The sequence below is a fragment of the Cupressus sempervirens genome, chromosome 8 (genome assembly GCF_028749045.1).
Source record: "Cupressus sempervirens isolate cs-2001-9-10 chromosome 8, ASM2874904v1, whole genome shotgun sequence".
Taxonomy (NCBI): domain Eukaryota; kingdom Viridiplantae; phylum Streptophyta; class Pinopsida; order Cupressales; family Cupressaceae; genus Cupressus; species Cupressus sempervirens.
The window spans coordinates 364,292,801-364,300,514 of record NC_143125.1 but is presented as its reverse complement, the minus strand read 5'-3'; positions in this window follow the sequence as shown (position 1 = coordinate 364,300,514).

The following is a 7,714-nucleotide window of genomic DNA, read 5'->3' as shown; positions in this document are numbered from 1 at the left end:
GAAAGGATATGAAGAGATTTAAAAGAGAGAGAATGACATGTTATTATAGGGACACTAAATAGAGATAGTTGGAAGAGAATTACAAAAAAAAATTAAGGATTATGTTATTTTAAGAAATATTTAAATAACAATTATAAAATTGAGTTAAATCAATGAAGTATTCGTTTCTACGTTTTCCAATATAAATTCAAATATTAAATTTTAAAAAATAACTTGTTGACTACTTGATCCAAATCAACAAAAGAGTTAGTAAGTTTGAAGAACAATATTAGTTTTACAGATTTTAAAATGCAAAAAAGAATTAAAACATATTTTTTTTTTCTATTAGAAATAAGGGGATCAAAGTACAAAAAAATAAAATAAAAAAATATGGAACAGTCACAGTGAATAACAACAGGGGGGCCAAGCCACCCCACGGAAAGGAAATATCAATTGTGCATCAGAGCAAATATGCAAGAGAGAGAAACATCAACTAATTGAGAACATCATTATAGATATCCATCCATGCTGTCCAACCTAAAGGACCCTCCAACTAGACAATGTTCTTTTGTTCTTGAGACTGGGTCATCATGAACAAATCTTCTTTTCTAGCATTCACGTTCTTTTTGATTTCTTTATTCAGCCTCATGCAAGCTTGCTCAAAGGCCGGCAAATCATCCAAGGATCTTTGCGACTGGTATACAAGCTTTAGCTCGTCATGGAGGAACCTTCTCAGCTTATCTCTTTCAGTCATCATAGTCTCATAGACCTGTAAGAAAATTTTAAGGTATGTGAGTTTTCGAAAAAACTCAGTAAGAACCCTCGGCTTGCCTTGGTACCTTTCCTCATTCCTGCACTTCTAGATCTGCCAGAGAATGTGAGAAGACAATATATCCCATAATAAATTGGTATTTTTAGGAAGACCAAAAATATAACCAGTAATAATGTTGAGAATATTAACATTAAAGGGATAAAAAAAACCAAACATGTGCCATATCTCTTTAGCAAAAATACAATAAAAAAGAATATGCCTACCAGTTTCAGGAAGTCTGCACAAGCTGCAAGTATCAGAGTTAGAAAAACTTTTTTTGACCAACAAAACTAACCATTTAAAACATCTTAGCTTAGGTTCAACAACACTCTTCCATAAGATATCAAAATATTTTTTCCACGCATCAACATAAAGAGAGGAATACCAGACAACATTAATATGGTCAATAATATCAATGTTTTGATCAATAACTTTGTAAATATTCTTGGCCTTAAGCTTGGTAGTGATAACTCCATCAGGCCATTTACATTTCAAATGCCTATGAGAGTCAACATCGCAAATAATAGGAAGGTTACTAGAAGCTTGAACAATCATGTTGTAAGTCTTCTTTTGAGAGTTTGGAATGTCAAAGTTTCTTTTAAGTTCCTCCCAAGGAATAAGATGATCATGCTCAAAGAGGTCGATAAATTGCTTTATGCCCTTCTTAGCCCACAATCTGGCAGAGCATCCTTGGGAGAGGGCTAAAGGTTTACCATTTAGGTGAAGTTTCCACCAAATGGATCTTTCACCATGGAGCTGATTATTGTTATGAAAGTCCTTGTTAGTGATGAAATTTCTAACATGGTCCCAAGCCTTTCATATAGATTTGAAAACAGTGGAACCTTGAACCAAAACAGGAAAGTTGCCGATGATAAGATCACAAAAGGGGAGGTTATTCCAAGATCTAGCTTTATTAGGAACACCCCTCTCAATATTATTTCTAACCAACGCCTTCCAAGGATTGTCACCCTCCATGGAGTGAAAGATCCACGTAGAGGACAGGGCAATCCCTTGAATCTTAAGATCCTTTAGCCCAAGTTCCCCAAGAATCTTGTCAATGTGACAACAAGCCCACTTAACAGAATGAATCTTATTAGTTCCTTTACCATTAGACCAAAGAAACTGCCTGATAGCCTTTTGAATTTCCGCAATCTGATAATTGTTAAACAACCAGGCAGAGGAATAGTAAATAGTGTAAGAGGACAACATTTTTTGACACACCTAGATCTTGCCAGCAAGGGACAAAGCCTTGTTGTGCCATTTATTCAGCTTTTTATCAATCTTCTCTTTAACCCAGGACCACATGTCTTTGAGGGCAGGTTCAACCGAGAAAGGAATCCTGAGGTATTTAGTGATTCTGTTGGCCCCCCCCCCCCCCTTGAAAATTGTATTGAGAAAACCATTGTATTGAGAAAACCAGCAGGGAGGCTGCTCATCCCAGCCCAAACAATGGACTTGGCTCGAGAAATTTGGGCACCAGAAATGGAACAAAATAAGGTAAGTTTATCTTGCATGGCTTTAAAATTACTTTTTGAAAGCTCAAAGAACAGGGCGGTATCATCTGCAAATTGAAAATTTATGAGCTCATCATCATTAGGGAGGTCAATGCCTCTAACTTCAGGGGACAAAGAATTATCCTTGAGGATATAGTAAAGAGCTTCCAAGGCAATCACAAATAGGGAAGGGGCCAAAGGGCACCCCTGTCTGATGGATCTCCCAAGAGAAAAGGGAGTAGAGAGGACACCGTTAACTTCAACCTGGGCAGAAGCATCATTCAAAAGCAACTTAACAATGTTGCAAAAAAAGGGGCGAAAGCCAAAGGCCTCCAGCATCATAATAATAAATTTCCACTCAACCCTGTCGTAGGCCTTCTCAAAATCAAGGAGAAGCATGGCAGAATTTTGATGGGAGCATTTAGACCACTACATGGCTTCCCAACTAGTGAGAAGATTCTCAAGAATATATCTACCTTTAATGAAACCCATTTGGGTAGCATTAACAAACTTAGGTAGAACATTAACCAATCTGAGTGCCATAATTTTAGCCAAAATCTTGTAGGAAACATTAAGAAGCGTAATCGGTCTCCAATTTTTTATTAGAGCCTTGTCACCATCCTTAGGAAGGAGCTTAATGATTCCCTCGTTGATGTCAGGACCTAAGGTGCCATTAGACAAGGCCTCAGAATATAACTCATGAAGGTCCTTACATATCCAATTAATGTTAGCTTTATAGAATTCAACAGGAAAGCCATCCGGGCCAGGGGCCTTGTCATTATTAAGGGCCTTAATAGCTTTCTCAATCTCATCAATAGAGATGTCTTTAGAAAGGTCAGCAATGTCCATTAAGTCCAACTTGTTAGGAATTAGAGTAGAACAATTGTTCCTAAGAATGTCGGCATCAGAGGAGTCCTCAGAAACAAAAAGATTCTTATAATAATCAGCAAAAGCTTGGATAATAATCTCAGGGTCTGAGATATCTTGGTTCTCGATAGAAATTTTGTCAATGGACTCTTTACTATGTTTATGCTTAAGGAGATTAAAAAAGAATTTGGAGCCCCTGTCCCCATATTGGAGCCAGTGAGCCCGTGATCTAATCTTAGCACCACGAATCTTAACCTGTTGGTGCCTCCTAAGAGCATCCTTGGCAGCCATAACCTGAGAAAGGAGATCTATGTTAGAAGAATCTTTCTGGATGTTATTTTCAGCAATTTGAAGGTCAAAGGACAAATGTTTCTCAACAAATCTATAATCTTTAGCCTTCTTTTGGCCAATGGTTTGCATAAATATTCTCCAAGCTGAGAGATTAGTTTTCCATCTTTCTTGATGAGACAGATGTTGAAGGTTGACCTTATTGATACCCCTAATAATTTGGATGGCAGCAAGGACATCCTCATCCAAGAGGAGACTGGAGTTCAAAATGAACTTATTGCCACCAGACTTGGGCTTACAGGGACCAATGCTGAAATTAACTTTAGTGAAAATGGGGTGATGATCAGACAACGTGGTAGCAATAGCCTAAACAATATTACCAGAACTGTTAGGAGGAAAAGAAAAAAAGTGTTTGTTCCCATAGAACCGGTCAAGCCTAGAATAAATTCGAGAGTTGCCCTGTTGGAAATTGCACTAGGTGTGCCATATACCAGGGTTAATATTTTTATTGCCAGCAATAGGATCAAAGAGATTTTTAGAGTTTAAAAGTCTATTCCAAAAGAATTTTTCATTATCCTTCCAGTGAAAGGGGTTTCCTCCAAGTTTATCATCTTGAGATTCAACCATGTTGAAATCTCCACCGAAAAGCCATGGTATATCAGGAAGATTTATTAACCAGTTCCATAGCTCAATTCTTTCCTTAGGATTGTTAGGAGCATAGATAGCACAAACACCAAAGACCTTAGTATCATATTGCATAGTAACCCAAATAGCTCTGTGGTAGGGAGAACACCCGTTATCAATTATGTATTTTTCCCATTTATGGTTAATGAGGAGGGCTATTCCTCCTCTTCCTCTAGTGTGGTTAGTAAAGAATTTAATCGCATATTTCCATATAAAATTTAAATTGGATTCAAGAGTGAAACCAACAGCCTTGATTTCTTGCATCATAAAGACATCGATAGGATGAACAGAGTTAAGCAAACCTTTGATGATGGACTTCCTATTAGGGGATTCTAAGCCCCTCACATTCCAGGATAGGCAGTTCATTGAGACACATTTTGAGGGGTGGAGCACGCATTCCCAGCTTGATCAGCCAGGGGCATAAATTTATTCAGGGTCTCACCTGTCTTTAGCCCCGAGGACTTGTTTTTAGAGCCAGGGGGCCTACCTCTGCGTTTAATGGTTGAAGGATCAGTATTAGGATCATCTTCAAACTCAGACTGGGCATCAACATCCATGGAGGGGATGCTTGATGATTTAACAGTACTGGGAATGGCTGGGATGATTTCCAAAGTGTAATCCTCCCCAATCTCTTTGAAAATTTTTGGAGGAAGCTTCTGAATGCCTGCCCTAGCATGGGAGTTAGTAATAATATTTCCAATTTGAGGCTTATTAGAGTAATTGTGCTTAACAAGGGCAGCCGAAAAAGAGTTATGATGGTTAGCAGTGATAATGGGAACAGGGGCAACAACTTCCGGTTGGGCCAAATTATTACCCTTCCTTTTCTTATTACGAAAAACAACAAAGGCATCGTTCGTGTTAAGATCAATAGCCATGTCGGGATTAGGTCGCAGTTTGGAGCCAGAGGTGGAAGGCAGCTGGGACGAGGCAGGAGGTGGTTCACTAATGGTGCCCTCAGGCGGAGGGCAACTGGCAACAGGAGGGTTAGAAGCGGTTTTGTTTGAAGCTTGAGAATGGTTAGGGTTTTTGTCAGTGTTCTTCTTAATGATAGGATAGTCTTTACGGAGATGCCCCTCCTTTCGGCACAAAAAACACGCATTTAAACCCCCCAGAACTTCAATAAGACAAATGAAAGTTTCTCCTAAGATAATAATAGAGATATCCGCAGGTATATCCTTACCAGGAAGGAGCGATACTAAAACTCTAGCGTCCATATGCGGGACAAGTCTTACAGTATCGTCCATCCTGATAATCTTGCTTATAGGTTCAAGAAGTTGTGGTAGAAAATGCCACATAAATGGTGGAATATTTTTAACAAGAATCCACATGGGTGCTGATAGGGCAAGGACCTCTTCATGGACGACATCCGGTGACCATGCGAGAGCCCTAAATGAAGTATTTCCCACATTCCAATATTGTTTTTTAAGAACCTCTCTCTGGGCATCATGATTAACAAAGAAGATCACATACAAACCTTTCTGGATTTGTCTACAGAATGATATGTGAAGGCCTAACTTTAAATTCCAGTAATTATGGAACCAGTCGTCCATAAATTTTCTTGGTGGACACTTATCAAGTTCAACAGCGGAAAAGAAAATAGCAGTGCTTCTTAATCTATCTTTTTCCTTCACAATCTCTTCTAGCATTTCAGGGTTAGGAACAATTGAAAAGGGAGAAAGGGAAACCGAAGAATCCTTACCGCATTCGGAGGCTTCATTGACACCAGAGCAAGCGCATTCAAACCTGGCCTTAGCGTTAATGGAGGCGGATCGAGCCACAGCCTCAGAAAAAGATCTAGGTCGATCGTTGATGGGAGGATTGGAGGTGACATTGTTATTTAAAACAACAGATTTGGGGATCGTAGAAGACACCTTACCTGGTATAGGTTCGGCAGACTTGTTTACCTCAGCCATGTGAATGTCATTAGGAGTAGCAGAGGGAAGTGGATCACGCAGTTCGAGGGGAAGCACAAAGGCGTCCAACTGTCCTCCACCACCCTCATTGACGTCGTCGGAAGTAGCCACCGCGACGGAACCCTCACGTCGCTGATCAATCAAACGGCAGAATAGAAAAACGCAGGAAAAGATTGCAGCAATTCGCAAAAACGCAGAAGCTTCGCCTCTGCATCAAATTCAACAAAAAGCATTGATTAAAACATAATTGGAAAAAATAGCTAGTTATAATATAGTGTGAAAAAAGAACATTTTACAATTGACAAAAGTAAGGGACAATGTAAAACTAATAAATATATTTCAAATAGAAAATATAAAACATTAAAAACTAAATTTAATTTTTTTTCTAACAAAATTTATAAATATTTTAGTAAAAATTTATCAAATAATTATATTCTTAAAAATATATATTTGTGAATTGTAATTTTGTATCCTGACTTTTTTTTGTGAATTGTAAATCTTATTATATTATTTTTTTAATAAAAAAGGACTATTCATCAATTGGTTTTTTGTTTATATTAATTTAATTATAATTTAGAATAAAAAATTAATTTTAAAATTAGAATAAAATAATTTTAAATTATTGTGAAGAAAAAATTAAATAAATGTATTTTAAAATGATATGATAATTAGTTTTTAAGTAAAATTTTAAATAAACTTAAACTCACAAGATGTTAAAAATAATAGAATGATATATTTACAATCTTTGGTAAGGAAAATGATTTAGTTATTATTGTTGATCAGACATGCATTTATGTGTTAGGTAGTGAGGTGGAAGATAAAATAATTACTTTTTGGAAACTCCAATTAATTTGTCACAATTGTGAAAAAAGATAAAGCTATCATTAATGCATGACATTGTTGGTGGAAAAAATATGTGAATTTTTGTTAAGGAAAATTGATTTTTCTCCCTACCAAAAATAGTATGGACCAATAAAACGAGCACAAAATGTCATTTATAAAATAAGGAGAAATGAAAAATAGATATAAACATTGTAAGTTCTATATAAACTTTTAAATTCTTTGATTTGATTGGTCAAGTTAATGTCATATTAGCACTAACATGAATGCATAAGTATTCCTGACCATGGCATGAAGAACTAATAAATGATTCTACATGAAATTTTTTGCATAGTGTTATTATTCTCCTAAGAGCTTGTGTGAATTTGGACATTTGGTCCACTTCCCTCCCACACCCTTGTCAACATTCACATAATTTCTCTACATTCTTCCAATTCCTTTTGGGAAATATCCTATGTCCAACTCCTCAATATTTCCCTACCCAACTTCTAATTCCTTTTGCAGAACTCTTTCTTACATCCAAACATCCATTTAAATATTTCGATCTTTTGTTCGAGTTCATACTAATCTCGTATAAGGATTTCCCTTACCCTTTTTCACTCACTCATTTTTCAACAACATTGACGACTAAGAATAAAAGACTCACGTGGAGACACTAATTTGCCCAAGTAAGCACCAACTTGGAAAGAGATGCCGATCTCTTTTATGGAGAGGCACTAACCTTCTAAAATACAAAACTTGCATTTGTTGAAAATAATTGTCCTTCAATTTTTGTTCCTTGAAATAGTATTTTGCACTTCAAATTTGCTTGTGCGTTGTGTGATATAACTTGCATTCAC